The sequence below is a fragment of the Sceloporus occidentalis genome, unplaced genomic scaffold (assembly GCF_023333645.1).
Source record: "Sceloporus occidentalis isolate IW3139 unplaced genomic scaffold, rSceOcc1.0.p SCAF_29, whole genome shotgun sequence".
In the NCBI taxonomy this organism is placed as follows: Eukaryota; Metazoa; Chordata; class Lepidosauria; order Squamata; family Phrynosomatidae; genus Sceloporus; species Sceloporus occidentalis.
In genome coordinates, this window is record NW_028317009.1 from 4,011,937 (window position 1) to 4,030,913 (window position 18,977).

An 18,977-nucleotide genomic window follows, 5' to 3' on the forward strand; every position below is an offset into this window, starting at 1 on the left:
AGAGCCAAATGGATGCAGGGAGACAGACCTGTGTCACAGAGGCTAAGAACTTAAGGTTCCCTTCTGCTACAACACTAGAGATGGAAGGTCCTAAGATGTTCGGTTGTCTCTATCTGATTCATCTCAGAATATCTTTGGAAGGATGGATGTTGTGGGCTTAAAAAAGGAAAAATATTTTTCAGTGCTTTTACATTAAACGGGAAGACTACAGCCACTGAACACACTTCTACTGCTTTGCTAAATAAATGTGTCACTAAAAGTCCAGGTAACCCAGTTAGACAATGAAAAAGTGCTCAAATACATTTAATAGAATTACCGCAATGTATAAGAAGATCCTCGTGGAACTCATAGAGCTCATCCCGTATCTCCTCCGGACAAGGACAGTTTTCTTGCAGTTGGAAGTTGAGCAACATGTTAATCTTAAAAATAAAAAATAGAATCATCGCTCACTGCAACAGCGTATATTCAGAAAAATATTCATTGAAACACCACCGTACCTGCTCCTGTGGAGGTGACCGGAACTCCCTGGTTTTCTTGGCAGTCAGAGCCGCTGACATGTTAAGCGCCTGCATTAACTCATTGTAGCGGAATTTCTGATTGTGCTGTAGTTTTGACACAAAGTTATCAGAAAAGGAGACAATGGATTCAACTCTGTGTTTCAGCTCACAATCGCAAAAGTAATGAAGGAGCTCACACATCTGTAAAAGATAAGGAAACATCAATTGCAAACATATACAAGCACAATCTACACCTTCAAAGTACATTTGTTTAGTACACAAGAATCCTCAGTACCTCGAAAGAAGGTTGTCACTAGGAAAATAAAGACGGTTGTCTCACCCTGAATACTGGTGTTATCTTACTCCCGTCATGCAAGGACATCTAAAAGGTTTGGGAAAAAGGGCAGATGCCCAGGGCCCAAACATGTCACAGTAGCCATAACAGCTGAGTTTGACAAAGATGGAGAGAGGAGACACTAGGGTACTGTAATAGAAGGAGGGGTACTGAGTGCAGGGACGTAGGAAGGATGAGGCGAGAGAGACACTCACCTCGGGCGCGACTGGGTGGGGGAGCACAGCCGCCCCGATCAGCAGCTGCAGCCTGCAGGACCGGTTGGGGAGATCACAATCTCCCTCTAACCGGCCCAACATTAGGGAGCGTGAGGTCTGTCACTTCAGACCTCGGCTTCCGTGCTCCCTAATCCCTACGCGCCGGCAAATGATGCTGACCACAGGGATATGACGTCATCCCCGCGCTCTGCATCAATAGCCGGTGCCTAGTTATGAGGGAGCACTAAAGCAGAAGCCTGGAGTGACAAACCTCGCACTCCCAAAATTGGATGGAGGATGGAAGGTGGAGGATGGAAGATGAGAAAGGTAAGAGATGGGGAGAAAGGGGTGTAAGGGCAGTGTATGTGTGTATATATGTGTGTTTTTGTAAGCTTGTGTGTATAAGAGCAGTGTAGGTATCTGTGTGTTTGTAAGCTGGTGTGTGTGTGTATGTGCATATGTGTGTAAAGGGGTGTGTATGTGTATATGCGTGTTTATGGACAGATGTGTTTAAAGGCAGTGTATGAGTGTATATGCATGTTAATGGGCAGGTGTGTGTAAAGGCAACACGTATGGGCAGGTGTATGTAAGGGCAGTGTATGTGTATATGTGTGTTTATGGGCAGGTATGTATAAAGGTAGTGTAGGGCAGTCGTGTGTATACCAGTGTATGTGTATATGCGTGTTTATGGGCAAAAGGCGCTAGGTACGGCTCTGACTGAGTGAAGAGTGAATTAACTGGGGAACCCAGAGGTGGCAGGGGCATTTGTGACTTATGTAAGGAATGCCAGCATATATAAAGGCTTTAATGACCTTTGGCAATAAGTTTGACAATAAACTTTACATTGTTCTACTGATACACCTAGGGGGTCGCATTGAAAACACATAACAAAAAAGTCATCAATATTTTAAAGGCAAGTTACCTGGAGCTTGACAGACTCCGGGAGTCGTGTCTGTAGCAAACCTTTTGGAGGTGCCTTTGCATCTCTTGTAGCCTTTTCCCCAGCTTCCACTGCCTTTTCTTCATCTTGTGCATCTTCTTCCTTCTCATATCTCTCTTCAATATCTTCGGGGTCACCAAAAACATTTGGGTCGATCAGCAGCAGGATCTGCCTAACATCTTCATCCTCAAAGACTCCCATAATGAGCAATGTAGCAATCAGCTTCAGCACGGGCACAAACTGGAATTCTACCTTGCCCCCCACAGGGTCTCGGATGTGGTCACCACTACTTTGCACAGCTTCTGTTAGCATTCCAATGGCTTTCAACTTCAGGATGTCCACAGGAATCTCAGGGCCATGCTGCTGCCTCTCTTCACCAGTTAGTATAAAGCAGGGTACAGTAAAATGCAGGTCAGATTTCAAACAAGTACTGCACCCCACCCCTGGCAGGCCATGTCTCTTGGACTCATCAGGAAAGAGTTGGATCTGCCGAGTGTCATCAGTGATAGGAATAATAAATTCATTATTCATTATAAGCTTCCCCTCCTTGGCGGACTCCAGATAGATGCTTATAAGAAGGTCGTAGAAGCCAACACGTAGCAAGCCAGGAAGGTATTGGTTATCAATGGTGTAGAGTAGCTGGGACTGATCCACATGGCTACACAAGGCATGGGCTACACGATTATTGCCTAACGCACAAACTGCGCAGTACAGCTTCAACGTGTGATAATGAAACTTCATCAGGTCTTCCTGCTCAGAGAGCTCTAAAATATCAATACACCTGATACACAAAGAAAACAAAGAGAAATAAGGGCAAATACGTTTCATAAGATGACATGCAAGCAAGCTAGGATGTTTTATTGCATACATCCCACTATTTCCAATAGACAAAGAGTAACTCTTTTTGACAACTTATTTATTGGTAGCATATAACGGAACTTGCCCACACACTAGAATTCGCACATTACAACAGATGCCAAAATTCCAAGTCTTAGAAAACAGGCAAGATAGAAAAGAGATGGGAAGGTCCGAATCAGGGATTTCCCTCAAAAAGGGAAATGCTTCCCTTTACAATGCATGGTGAATACAGTGTGCATAGGGACTGGACTACCCAGAGTGTAACTTTAAAGGGGGTAGTGAATGGGTGGAGAGTAAGCAGGAGAAGGTGGAAATTGAGCAGGACGTTTATTTGTAACTAAACGCTGCTCTCCTAACCTGGAGACTCCCAGGCATGGTGGTGATATGGTTTATGTCATCTTCCTCAATTATTGATAGTTTATGAAATAGACTTCAAGGCCTTTATGTCTGTACAAGACCTCTATGTACCGAGGATTACTGTCTAGCTATAATTTTGCATTTCAACAAGGTGTCTGGATGGTGGAACCAGTTGGAGCAGTACATTTAGTTTGACATAGATCACCCAATAACCCCACATTATTATTATTAACCCTACAGTATGTTTTAGATTCTACTGCAATCTCTCATGTATTGTATTGGTGAGACAATGGTGTGTTTTGGGCAATACAAGCACATTAAACGGTTCTACATAGCACTGTACCATACTGCACTATGTGTGTGTGGTGCCCATCAAGATTTTATCCTATCTCATCGAGATGTTTTCCTAAGCGTCTCAGCTATAAAAGTATCCCACATGAGCCACAAAGAATTATTTAACAGCAAGGCACCTATTCTCTTCAGGTATGTGCAGCGCCATCATCTGCAATGACTCCAGACACTGCACCACCCAACCGTGCCTCTCGCTCACGCGCTCCGTCTCCACCTTCAGGAAGTTGTTTGGCATGCGGCTCCAGAGGACGGGCGTGATAGACTGCACGTCCAGCCGGGGAGGGCACTGCGGCACAGGGTTCTTCTCCTCACTCTTAAATATTGCAGCAGAAAGTGGCATAGTGTTCTGTTTACATGAAACAAAGAGGCAAAAAACTTAACACATAGGGATAAAACATATTCAATGGTACAAATGGCTTCACACTGGCAAAGGGTTTTTTTTATTGAACCATTAACTGATTAATGAGGCCAGGGTGGTGTTTTAAGTGGCATGTTCTGTTTTTAGTGAATTTGCGAGGTTAGCACAGAAGGTTCCTCTTCTGGGACTCGTTCATTTAATCGAAAATCTGTCCCCTTTTCTACATGCAATTCCACGTTTGGCCAGAGGAGGCACATGAGATAATTTACAGCCAGATGTTCGGCAGGTTTTTCAGCCTCACTGGTCTGATTCTTAATTCCAACAGAGGTCAATCCACGGCGTCCTTTCAGGTGAGTGACTGCATATATTTTATCGCAGCTTGGCCTGTGTTTCGTAAACTAGTTGTGTGGAATGTAACAAGCCTTTGTGATCAGAACTTAGCCTCACCAAAACTAGCTCTCCCCAACGCATTACAGTTCATATAGATATTGGCTCTCGTGGGATTTACCCGTCTGTCTCCGTATCTACTTAATGCCAGATTTGTTATGTACTATCATTTGATGGCAACAAACCCACCACATCTACCTCAAAAATATATAGCAAAAGTGCTTTTAGGCTCATATATTTAATTGCACCTGGATTTTTCTCCTTTGCAAAAGATACCAGCGTTCCCCTGCATAGACAGATTGCCAATGTTATAAATATATGGTGTTTGTTTGCTATTTTATTATTTATTCAATTACTAAAAAATTCGGAAGGCAGCTGAAGCATAAACACGTTGCGCATTTCATAACCAGCTTTGCCGGCAGAACGACATTATCAGAAAGAAAGAAATATGACATGCCTTTAATTTTCCAAGCTCAAACTGGAAGAGATTTGTGCTGGTCGGCTGCAGGAAGACTGCTGGGAACAGCTTGGTGTTTGGCTCAACCTAAAAGGTGAGAAATGAGTTCGGAAAACTGTGTGAAACACTATAGTAATTCCCAACAATTATTTAATACCATTCTGTTGCATTTCCTTTATGATATTATAATCTGGACACATAATAAGGAAATAGGCTTTACTTTACAGCAACTACTAAAGATATTCAAATGCTTGGAAGACAACAGCATTATACCCCAAAAGTAATACAGTTAAACTATAATAGTAAAATTACTGGTAAAGTAAGGAAGTTTAGTATACTGAGAGGGTGGTAGATAAGAGGAACACCCTTCCTTCAGACCGGAATCCTCCGGGTCATGGGAGCGGGGTCTTGACACGCCCCACTCCCCGCCCATTTCCTTTAAATGGGGGTGTTTCCCACTGCCATTGGCAGGAACTCCCCCTGACGTCAGTCCCGGCCGCGTCCCGCAAGGCAAGGCTCCGGGTAGCCGGAGCCCAGAAGTTCCCAGGTATGCTAATAGCGTTACGGTGATTTAAAGGTGTAGGGGATAGGCATATGGCTCCTGAATCTAAGGTAAAACCTGTCACTGTTTCGCTGGACTATTAAGGAAGGTCGTCCCCGCAGAAGTTCTTCCGCCCAAACTACCGCTACTGAGAGGGGAATTCCCGGCAGCAGCAGTCCAGGACTTAGATGATCCCAACAGTGGACAACCTCCCACCAGCTGGAGATAGACTCTGAGCGGCAGCAGCCGCGGCAAGGCACAGCACGAGACAGGAGCACAAAGCAGGATAGTCGGACGAGCCAGGGGTCTGATACACGGAGCGGGTAGTCGGACGAGCCAGGGGTCTGATACACGGAGCAGGTAGTCAGACGAGCCAGGGGTCTGATACACGGAGCAGGTAGTCGGACGAGCCAGGGGTCAAAACCAGAGATAACAAGCAAAGGTACCGAATCGTGGAGCAAGGGAGAGTCAGGCAAGCCGAAGGTCAAAAACAGGAACAAGATGCACGAGCTAGATACACGAACTGAAGACCACAACAGGGTGCTTGTGAAAGGCACAGCCGGCTTTTAAAACTGGCGCCATTCCACAAGCCCCTCCCAGACCAGGACCAAAACCACGCCCCCCAGCCGTCCATCAATCCTCCTGCAACGTGCAGCGTGCCCGGGAGGCGGACCGACGACCGGAGGACGGGTAAGTATACTGGCTCCGGGAACTACTGTTCCCGGGGCTGAAGCCTCCCCGTGTCCTACTACCTCGGGCGGAGGGTCGTCCGCTGTCCGGGAGGATGTTTTCCCGGGACCCGCGGACAACCCTTCGCCCGCTACTAGTGCCGCGGGCGGAGGACCGACCGCCGTCCCGAACGGCCGGCGTACGGGACCCGCGGCCAGACCTCCTCCCGGCGGCGTCCGGAGCCGGGACAGAGACACTCCCGGCTGCGTCCGGAGCCGGGACGGAGACACTCCCGGCTGCGTCCGGAGCCGGGACAGTGACAAAACCAAAGACTGATTAAGATTTGACTCTGGCAACAGGAAAAATCAGCAGAAGAGTTGGAGCGAATGAGTCTTCGTCCCTTCGTAGGGTACCACTAACACAAATACAAAGCAAAATTAGTACTTACAAACAACCTAAACCTCACTCTCAGTAAAGCATTTGAATCGTGACACATGTAGTTCTCTGTAAATGGAGTTGAGCACAACTGCCTTACAGTTACCTAACATTACTAGAGGTGTGGGCATTATCATATCACTTTCTGGCATTATATTTTACATTTTCTGTTCTATTTTGATCAGATAACCATTCATGGTTTAAGATGAAAACAAAGACCATACCTGATAGCAGGTTCCAAGCTCTTTCCCATTAGCTGTGAATGACAGCAGTCCAGTAGCCAGGTCCACAAGGCACCCGATTTCAACATCTACATTGTTGCGGCTGGACCTCTGGGAGCCAGTGGAAAGATCACCTCCCCAAACCATGTAACAATTACTTCGTTTAACACTGAAAGAGCAAGGCAAACAATATATGACCAATGGCTGAACGCGTATGTGTGTTGATGTGTACATATACATATGACATAGCGGTATATAACCTACGTGATTTACATATTTACTGCTGAACCCAAAGCTTCCCAGGGCCAGGCTGTTTGGTCAGTCACTCCTCGGTCTCTTAGCCACTAACCCGATGACATTCTCACTTAGTCTTTAGTGGTACATATATTAACATATTAACCGTGGAAATGCTGGTTTAGATCGCTACAGTGGAACAATATTGGATTAAGTGACTGAACCAAAGCTAGTTCACTGTAATGCATGACTGAGCCCAAACTGTAGCTGTTAAGGCTTTTAGTGCATATCTCAATAACGTCAGGATTTCCAGTATAACAACCTCACAAACATATAAAAGCAGACAGCGGTAAAGCAGGGCCTGAAATTATGTCTAGAATCGAGGGACCCAAAAGGATTGCCTTTTTTTTTACCTCTCGTGGACTCTTCCTCTCTCATCCCCTAAAGTGACAGTCACAGTGCAGTTCTTGCTCAGGTCAAACTTTTCACTGTAGAAGTGGTAATCTGGTGTCACCCATCCAACCCACACTGAGGATGGATCCTGACCCGCAAATATTCTCACAGAGTAATAATAAGACTGCAAGGAAATGCAACACACAGTGGATTATAAGAAAATATATTTATTTACTCAGACTCTCAATCAATACACCCCTTGTGCATTTGTTTTAAACTTTTCAAGTCAGTATAGTATTCATGGGTCGGCAAAGAGCCCCATTCCTGGGCAAGGCTTGTGGAAGTCTACACGATAGTGGGCCAGGCCTTCTTGCCCAACCTCAGTGCCTGACCTCACAAACACTCCTTTGTCTGAATGGGAACACTCCAAAGAGTGGAAGCTGTTATGGCAGCTAAGCGGGATGTCCAACAAGTTAATATAGGTGTGATGGTCAGGTGTCCACACATTTTTGGTCAGTGTATGTAAATACATGCACAACAGAGGGTATCATTCTATAAGACACAGCTAATGAATACTGTGGTCATAACTGAAATGGGCTTATGTATGACTGGTGAATAAAGTTAACTGCACAAGAACAAAATAGTTGAATACTTACTGTAGTAGTATGTGAAGTTGCTTCCTGAAGTTGGTTTCTGCAAAATAGACGGAATTCTTTTAACAAAACATTTAAAGCATTTTATTAGTCTAGTAAAAATTAATTTGGAACAGATACACACTCACAAAAGTAATTGTGAACCAACAGAGAATAAATCATTTCAAGCACTAACAATATGTTATAATGTGAAGGAAGACAAAATCCAGCAGCAGGCTACCTCTTGGGGAAGTTCTCGTCGCCGATGAATGCAGAGTGGAACTCGACAGGCATACTCAGCCTGCAGTATATCATATCTTCGTTGCTGTTCTGGGTACCAAATGTTTTGTGTGTGACCTTCAGGCACGGAGGGCTTTCTACTGTCCCATCTTTCCTTGTTACCTGAAAATGAAAAATATATCAAAATGACTGAAATCTCCCTAGCATGAGTGGGTCCAACTGACAGCAAATGAGGTTCCCCCTAATTCATCAACCTTCGTAACACAGGCCATAGTTCCAAGTATAATAAATGTGTTCTCTGATTGTAGTAAGCACAGGTCATATTGGATGGAGCTGTAATAAATACAAATCTCAACTAGCTAAGGGAAGAGCCAAAATTAACCCCCAACACATATACACCTTTACTCTCATTGATTAGACCTCTATATTACTCAATTTATACAAGAACATAGTTGTTGTTGACAAAATCCCAAGGAGGGGCAGAACGTAAACCCCTGTAACAATCGTATGTACAGGTGCAGGTAGGAATCCTCCCATGATTTTATCAATGGCCAGAGTACCAAAATGCCACAGAGCCTCCCTAAAATAATGACATATTTCATATTTCATTTGCAGTGTACAATTATAAAAGCGTAAATACTGGGGACAGAGTTCTATATATATATAAGATTTAAAGAGCATTTTCAAGTTAAGAAAAAAACATCTGATTTTGGTTGTGTGTATGCAGGATTACATAGTACTCAGTATACAGAATGGGAGAACTCTAGGTAAATTCTAAGTGTGGAATCTCGAGCTGTTTTTCTGTCACATTAACAGCCTGGTGACAGGAAACATTACCGACAGATGGGTGCGTTAGGGCATCACGACACAGAACAAGTCTTTACCTCTATGTGAGGATGATCTTTTGGCACATTTACAAAAGTGGGTAAGCGTTTGCTGAACCACATGGCAACATCTCTGTTCGTATTGACAGCAAAGGCTTGGAAACCCTCCTGCAGTCCGCACATTGTATAGAACTTGAAGGTGCTGGCATCTCTTCCCAGGTTCATGCGTCCGATCTGAGACAATCCCAAGGAACATACAGGAACAAAACCTACAGAACACAACGGAAGGGAAAACCAGTGTTGGTGTGAAGGTAGAGCAGATGGCAAGCTCAGTGGAAACTAATCTCTTTATTGCCTTACCAAAAGCAAGACTGCCAACTATCTCTATCTTAATAAAAAACCACAATGACTGACTTATTTCCTGTATTCTACAAAGGGTAGTCACGTCCTACCACCCCCGAGAAGATGCTGCACTGGATCTCGACCTAAAGGTTTACAACACTAAGATGTTTGATGTATGAAGACATCTTGTAAGAATCGGTTTTACAGACATATCATCAGAGTACAAATGTAATTAAGGAACATTCTGATGGTTCTCTGTAATGTGTAAGCATGCAATGCACATGGCTCTTTAAGGCCCGGTCGCAATTTATACAGCTGCCGGCTAGAAGAAAATGATACTTAAAGTGGCTGGAACTTCTTGGTAGCAGATCAGAGCTGGTTTATTACAGCGAGCCAAAGCACCAGTGTATACGGAGAGATTACATCTTTAGGAAAATAGTTTGCTGCATGCCAAGGTCTGAATTAGCCAACTCCATTTGCTAATTAAAGAATAAATGACGTACAATATACATATATCTTTTTGAACAGCAATTCATTTGTTGGCTTCTGATGCAACAAGGCAGTCCAATTCATATTTCTAAGATTAAAATGAAGAGACCTGATATAAATTCTTAAAAAACACATTAGTGAGATGGATTCAGCCACTTGCAATTTCTTGGGCCTCTGCTCACAACCTAATTCGGTTTGAGGTAATGAAGCATGGAAGAATTTCAAAACAGTTATTTTTCTGAGCACTTTGCACAGTTCAGAGAAGAAGCAGGTACATTAAATGTCAAGTATTTTTTATAAAAAAACCGCTGCATTATGTATCCTAATTTTCCAATGACACAGTAACATCAGCCTAAACTGCACCTCTTGCCTGAATGCTGCATTGGGCAAAAGAAGTAATCAGTATACTCTAGCCCATAACACAAATCCATTTGTGCACATGCAATGGACTCTATTCACTAAAGGGAGGATTGGAAGGAGAGTTTTCTGAAGAGTTATGTTTGAGCTCTTTCACTTCACTAGACATTATGAAGGTCCTGTCCCAAATGAGCTTCTGCTGTAGAAAGACCTTGGTTAGCCCCATATAATGTGTAGTGAAATGAGCGAGATTTCTTCAAAGTCTCGTTAAACTATGCATTATACAGTGACCAAAAAAATAAGAGGGTCGTCACTGACTTGTTGTTTACATGAAGATATTACCTTACCATACTGTTGCTTTAGGGCAAATGTATCAATATGCAATGGTATTACAAAGACTTTACACTTTCTATCCTACTTAATGCAGCAAGAAGAACTGTCTGGCATTAAACCAATGGTGACCTCACAACAGTGATAAATCAGCATTGTAATTTAATTTAAAACTGGACATAAAAATGAATTATCAAGTACATATCCAGCAAACGCAGCCTGCAGCTCAATAATGTCTATCTCCTGGATTTAAAAAGCCTTCCAGGTTTCTTGAGTAGCCATCCCTGAAACATTTCATTACTAATGCAGAGTAATGATTGAACATTGTGCACGGCTACCGAATTGAGCACCACCTGGATAAGAGCCACATCCAATGCTGGTGATTGTATCTGAGCTTTCTTGCTGATTAATAACACCAGTGCCTCATGCATAAAGCTTAGAGCTTTATGTCTGTTACACACATTCAATTAACAAGACATAAGCCACACTAAAGTTTGGTCACAGCAAGACTGAAGGGGCTACTTAACAACTACGATTATACTTTACTAGCTAACTGAACTGCACTGGGTTGCAAGTTTTCAAGACTTTTTAGGTCCCTTTTCAGGCACAATCTAAGCCAACAAAGATATCAACTTTACTTTTCTTTTCCAAGGGCTAACATGGCATAACCATGCACTTCTACTTCTATACAGTCTTGTTCTGTGAAAAGCTGATACAACAAACCATTTCTAAGTCTTTTGACAAGACATTGGAACCGGGGGGTTCCCAGGTATAGTTGCACATTGCAAGCTTTTACTCACCATTCTCAATTTCAAAGTCAGCAAATGCCAGTTCGGACCCTTGATTGGTGATGAGCATCTCCCCATTGAGTGTAAAGATCATAGATTTGTCTTCCAAGTTAATCATGCAACCCACCACGTCTCCTGGCTGCCAGTTCCGACCAAAGAAAGAGCTTCCCATGTTCCAGCACTGGCCCTGTTTTGAGTAATGGGTGTATGAACAAACCAGTTCCCCATATGCCATTTACATAACAACCAGGGTGTAATGCCTTGCCTCACCACTTATATTCCAATCTTGCTTTATTGACATTGAAATAAAAGCTTTGTGGTTGAAACTGTGGCCTGTATCCCTAACACAATCTTAAAGCATATACTTTCAGTGCATTCTAAATCCTTTCATGTTTTCTGCCTTCTGACCCAAGACAAATTGGCAGCCATAATAGATGGCTACATTTCACTACTACATTTTGATCTTTAATATTTTCCAAGTGTCAATCTGCCCTGGTGACTAGATATGTGATCAGACTTCTTGACATGCTCTTTGTTTGTGATTTACTTTGTAGCTTTAAGATTAAATATCAAGTAGCCCACATATTTAGGAGAACTTTAGTATCCAATAAACAGTCATAACTGTAAAGGACAATACATTGAATATATGACATAGAAAAGAACTATTCATCGTGTCTATTGTATGAACGTATCCATTATTTCGTCTACAATTTCCTTAGTTATTTAAAGAAGAGAAGAAGAAATGGTTCTCACCCTACTTCCTTCAAATACAAAGGCCTGGTCATCTGCACCGAGTTTGACATCAGGTCTACATCCAGGTCTGGCCCAGCCGACACGCATGTCACCTCCAGTCACCACTTCAAACTCAAAATACCACTTTCCTGTTTTCACAGCATACGTCGTCTCCACCCTGAAGAAGCGAATCTTATCTATGCTGACCCGCTCCATCATTTGGTCAGCTGTAGGTAAATAAATAGAAACTTAGTGCGTTTTTAAAAGGACTATATATCCATACTGTGAACAGCTTGGATAATGCATATGAAAATGTAGGAGTAAAATATTTTTAGTTGAGTTGTTCACAGCAGACCTCCAATTAACATACATTTGGATCCACACTAGCATGACTTGGAATGAAGGACTCTGCTGAGGATAAGTTAGGTCTAACCTAAAGTTGCAGTGAGAGACCGTTAGCAGGTAAAATAAAAAGCATCGATAGTCCAAAACCTCCCCTGTCATGTGTAGATTTAGCCCAAAACCACTACACATCAAAAGTAATACAAAATGAAAAAGTTCTTACTGATTTCTTGGTCTGGTGGCTCAATGTTATACCCGTAGCCAATAAATGTTCTTACAGCTTCACGCAGACTGTCTCGATTAGATTTCTTAGTCCGTTCATCTAGTAAAGCATATGGCACCAAGCTCGGGTTTCGTTTGTTTTTTAGGTCCTAAAGGACATATACAGTTACATTTAAGGTTCAATAAAAGCAGCAAGAAGACCAATAATAGAAATGCACATGACATATTGGCTCACTCTGGCCTTAACAGATAAAATGGTAATTATATATACCTATATATAAAGAGAGTAAATATATATTTCTTAGATATATTTTTGTACTTTATTTGTGAAGCCCTTAATTTTTTCCTACACTTTATTGACAATAATGAAGTTTTCAATCAGACAAGATTTCTACGTCTTAGGAAAATGGGCCAATCTACTGAAGTAAACGATATTCCAATGAGAAAGGATTTGGTTTCGCAAACAGGGGAACAGTGATATACACCAGATACGTTTAAGGACAAGATAAATGGTTTTAAAAAGAATTGTTTTTATTATGTTAATTCAGTTTTTTCAGTGCAGGTAAATTTGGTCATTCCGTGGGCTTGTATCTTTGTTTTGTGTGAATTAGAAAAATAAAGAATGGAGAAACAGTAGGTACCTGCATTTATTCCACTCTACACAAAAAAAATCTGATGATCTTTAAGGATTAACTCCTGCGCACATCTTACCTGTTGAATGCCATAGGTCCATCCTTGTTTAATTCTATCTTTTGCCCATACGTTGTGTGCATTCTCTGCAAGTTTATCAACTAGAACTTCTTGTGCTGGTAACAGTTTAACATCAGAGAGGTCCAGTGGGGCAGGTTTGTAACCATTGGACATTATGTAGCTGGAATACAAAATCTTTACTTAGTTAACCTGGAACTGGATTTCTTTACGCAGCTTGTGCACATATATCTAACATACTTGCGCTGTGGACTACAATGGCACTATATAAAATAATATTAATAACAATAGCGTTTTCGCAAAAGAAAGAAGCCATACACAACTCCAATAATTCAAGAACGCATACAGATTAACGTTGTGAGGCAAAGAGCAGACAGACAGAAACGTAAGTGAAGATAGCGGGCTCAGGGCATCATGACTGCATGTTGACTACTCATGTCTGCTTTTGCTTTGAATAATACCAGTAAAAATTGCCCTCATAAGCAGGAATACACTAAGGATATCTATTTATTTCTATTAAAAGATAAAAGGCATTCTGTTTACTATGGTATTTTATGAATGATTTCCTCAAAACCCTTGGATCCCAGAAAACAGAGCCTACCAGCAGATGGAGAGATTTGCTGTACCCACCGTGCCATTAGTGTAAAGCACAGTAAGCGATACGGATGCAATACGGAGCATAATGTTCATTCACAAGCCAACAAACGTGGTAGGTCAGGTTGGCAACATTACCTGGGACTATTTTCATTCCTTGAATGTCTCTGCATTTACTTTTTAGGTTACTTTTGGTAAAAGTAGATCTGTCTCACATACTTCTTAGGGAGTTTAACTTTCTTCAGGTTTTCTTCAGCTGCTTGGTTTGAGTGAACAATGAGACATCCCAGAGCCAAGAGAGTTCTGTGGAGAAGAACATCTATATCAGACTATGTTATATTTCCAGAGACTCATTCATGAGTATGATCACAGGCAAAAAGGTGATTAATTCACATGCGAGAGCCAGAGTGACACAAATACCCCTTGTGGACAAAGCATTTAAGTAAAAGTCATACCTAGAAACCTAGAATCATTTGGCCCATCTGGTCTGCTAATTTGGCCCAATGTTGGCCCAATAAATGGTATCACATTTAAGGAAAGACTTTATCTTCTCTTGAACCAATATGACTATAACTATTATCCTAGGAAACAAAAAAATATACACACTATTGTGGCGCCCCTGATGGCAGCCACCCCAACAACCCTCCATTGATGTTGAAGGTCTGGATAACCCTTATTGCCTGTTGATTAAAATGCTGCACTGAACTAAGGAAGAAAATAAACATTACCACTTATTGGTATGCTATTATTTTACTGAAAACGCTTTGTAAATTAAGTGTCTGGATGCATGATTAGGAAGCAGTATATTTCTAATAAAATGCATGGGCTACACATGGTTGTGAGAAAAAGATGATCCAAACTCACTTAAGTGTCTCGGTGGACATTTGCAGATTGTAATTCTTCTCAGTTTCTGGTAGCTTCGAGAATTCTACCAAACAAGGATGTTGTCTTTTATTATCATCTCGCAGCTGTACAAAAACAAAACGGTGTTACACGGTCTATTCACACACAACACATTTTAAGGACAACAAAAATATATATATAAATATCTTTTAATGGGAAGACCGACTAGACTACAGGAAGCATAGCTCTGCAATACAGAGATTACGGATCATTCACTAAGAACAGGAGAGAAAATTTGTTACAAAAGCAGCGGTATTGCAGTATGAATACAGACAGTGTAACATATTTAATAATATTTTCGGACAGTCCTCCAAAGTCTCCGGCCTCCACAAAGAAGTCGGCTTTCCTGGCAAAATGCTTGCAGGGTCAGGGTTGCTCTTGCTTTGTGGCAGCGCCATTGCTTCACCCTTCGGCCTGCCATTGTGATTTTCGCCTCTCCCCACTCATAACATCCACAGCTTGGTCAGCCAGTTTTGTCGTCACACGCAAACACGGAATCATTCCATTACCTTGCCGTAGATCCAACCAAGCTCAATTTTGTTCATGCCCCACAGCTCATGGATATTTTCGGCAAGCTTATCTCGGATCTTCTCAAGGTGAGGAGGTAAAACAATCTAAGTAGATAGACTTACAATTAATGTGAAGATTTGCCATGCAAGTTCTCATCAGTATTCCAAACAATCCCAAATTAGGTGTGCACAGGATGATTTTGAAAATAAGGGGACAGGTAATATAAGTTCAGAAAAATTATTCAAACACTAATGTATACTATAAGAGGCCAATCTCTATATCCATATACCAATAATTAAACCAATTTCTGTATCAGTTTTGTTTTTTTAATTTACCTGGCTGGTGTCAACGGGAAAAGGTATGAAGGAAGCCTGTGAAAGGAAGTGTGTTGTGCCAAGTAAATCCCGAATTCCATCAAAATCCCTCTTGTATTCCTTCACAGGTTCCACTCTCATCTTCTCTTTTGGAAGTAAGGCCTCATAGCATGGGGCATAGCCAGCTGGTGGTAAAAATTTGAACTCTCCATGGCGTCCACCAAGAACGAAACGAACCCTAAAATGCGATGTTACATTTTTCAACTAAAAACTGCAAAAAGAAGCTGAACAAATTGATTACACAATTTTAGAAACACGCAAAACTTTAAGACACACCAACACATTATACATACAATTTTTAAATGACTAGATGTCATTACCTACCAAGAAAAAGAACAAGAAGAACTTTTAACAGGTAACTGCAGTTCTTGCTCATCATACCGTACGGTGATGACTATTAATATATTGTTTATTTTGTTTACATACAATGGACATCATATGTTAGGCAACCGGAGTATCTCGCCATTTCTAGACGATGCATTTCTCAAAATGAGCTACTGGTGGCAGAAGATAAAAATAAGCTTTGAGGGAGAGCAGGCTCTGCTGGAAGCTGATGGTTGTTTCAAAGCTTATTCTAGGATGCCTGAAAGGCAGATTCCTCTCCAGACGGAGAAACAGACAATCTTCTTAGACGATTGGCTCGAGATTCTGTTTTGAAAGCTGTAAAGAGACCTGGTCTGCCCTTTTTGTGAAGACATAACAGGTTCTGTGCAATACACAGGACCATGTTTTCCTTCTACAAGTACTAAGGGCGTGAAGCTTTTCTTAACTCTCCTTTGATGTTTTTCTGGTGAGGAGGCTTTTCTGTTTCATTTTATTTCATTGCATTTGCACATATTCCTACCGTACAATTGGCCACAGACGGCAGTGAGCCTGGTACTGCTGTGTTTCATTAAGTTTTCAAAACTGGCAAAGCAGTAACATTAATGACCCCCAACTATGGTTTTATAGCAGGTATTTGCTAATTATAGATCTCTTTCACAATTACAGTATTTTGGTGAACAAGCAAGGTAAAGGCGACACAGACAGTTTACAAACAGATGTAGGACAGATGGCGAGGAACCTGAGATGTCGTGACAGAGAACATACAAAGTCTCATTAAATAAACTCACTTGACCCCGGCAGAAAAGCTCACTACCGGAAAAAAGAGGCCTTCCGTGTAAAAGTTCTCAAACATGCCTTGGACCGGCTGCCCGTTAATACGAAATGAAATGCTGGGCACACCTAAGTCCAAGCAACAGCTCACCACATCATCCGATGCCAGAAGATGCTGATTAGTTGAGGCCACAGCTCTGGGTACCCGGCCTACAGACAAAACGTTATGACAATGATAAAATGTATGTGTAGGTATGTACACCGCTTTATGCAAAACCTGCACACAAATCTGTACAGACAAATAACTACACGTTAAGGGGAAGCAATACAGAAACAGAACATACATATGATAAATTACTAAAGCACATAGAATGGGAAGGGGGTGCCTGTCCCAAACGCTCTCTCTCTATAGGCTCCACTTAAACCAAAAAATTTTATAAAAATTGTGCCATATACATGAAAGTCAAAGGTAATAAGGTCATGTCAATGCAGGGGTAACCAGCAGGTCGCTCTCTAACTGAAGTGTTCCTAGGTACTCGAAAAGAAAACACGTGCACCTAATGTGGTTAGTGGTGAACCTGGAGAGTTGCAAGAACTGCTTGTCGGTTACCTACAAGTTACATGCCGTCCACCCACAGAATAGAATCCTTTGTCATTATTTGTATGGAATCTGGAACCCTGGTCCGCTGAATGAAGTATAGATCATGCAATGTACACCTGCTGTATTTTAGTGCTGCTGGCTTATGCGCAGGAAACTAGGTCTTGTTAGAACATGAATAATGCCCTCCACTGTAATCCCACCACGTGGCAGACGTGAGACACAGATGCATTCCAATTCTTAAACATATTAATCACATAACTAAGCTGGCATTTCAAAGAACGCAGCCTCAAAGAAACCGTGTTATGTACCCTGCCGGTAAAGATTGAAGTATGATATAGAGAGAAATGATAAGCAGGGGTCTACATATTAAAGCCTACAAGTAACCACTGGTCGCTGGTTTTGTGTTAGTAATGCTATCAGCACAGCCATTTGTACTTGGCAAGTAAAACTGACAGTAAGAACCGTTACAAGAACTAGTGCTACACATGACTACAAGTCATGTATCCTAAACATCAGAACCTCTTTCGGTCAGCTAAAAACCTAAGCAAAACATGATACACGCTAAATATACAATTAAAATGCTGGTAATGGTCAATATTTCTATCGATGCACACTTTTGTCAAATGAAAACATGAATGGAGCATTATTTGACATGGTTCAAGAATTATTTGCGTGAATATTTAACTATCCAAGGAATGTTGTTTCTATTTAGTTTAATGTTCAGCAGACTACGTGGGGATCAATGCCTTGTTGTGAAAACATGTACTTAACAACCGACAGACTGATACTAGGTGTATGTTATTAACGAACCCAAGTGCACAATGTATAGCGCAACTCACAGAAGTCAATGACTGCAAACACTTACCAGACCATAGGTGAAGACCATCAAATCCATAAGAGAAAAGATCATCACCCACCCCGTTGCCTCCCCAGCCTTCCCCTCCACCAGGGTACGGAGCATAACCTGAGGTGGAGGCCCAACCAACACGCAGGTGAGTGGGTTCCGGGGTCAGAAATGGATCCACCTGATCTATGATCGTCTCAAAATACCACTTTTTGTATTGAGCTGATCCTTCTGCTACTCCCAGGAAAATGTTTGGCCTCATACTGAAACAAAGAAAAAATTCTATGGTGTAAGACTACACAGGCTGCTAACACACACAAAAAAAATCTTATCTCAGAGGTGTGTGACTTTTCGCATGATGATACACCTGATGACGCTTGTTCCCTAAAAAGACCTTTATGAATTGTCATCATCAGCTCTGTGAATACATATTTGTGTTCCATTCAACACTAGAACAAATGCTTATTGAGTCTCCTACTAAAAGATCTCAAGTAAAACAAATCATTTACAAACAATTTCAATAAATAAACACATTTGTTTGGTCTTACATTTATTATATGTCTTACATGTTGTTCAATGGTTGAATATGTGAATAATGATAACACTCCTGCACTATGAAAGGCAAACCCCATTAAGCGTTTCCTGGAAGTTGGGCTGAGCAGACCCTTTACACGGATCGTTAAATCAGTAAGGAGAGTTTTATGAAATCTCCCACATTACCTTTGTATTGCTCAGGACCAGCTCAGCCCATCTTGCAGGAGATGATCACCAATGTGTTCTCTTGTATAGTACACGAGAATATA

The 18,977-nt window shown here is 41.7% G+C and overlaps 1 pseudogene; it reads right to left on the reverse strand.

Annotated features, from left to right (window-relative positions):
- The window catches only part of LOC149299118 (ryanodine receptor 3-like), a 208,647-nt pseudogene that overhangs the window by 162,107 nt on the left and 27,563 nt on the right, over positions 1-18,977 (reverse strand).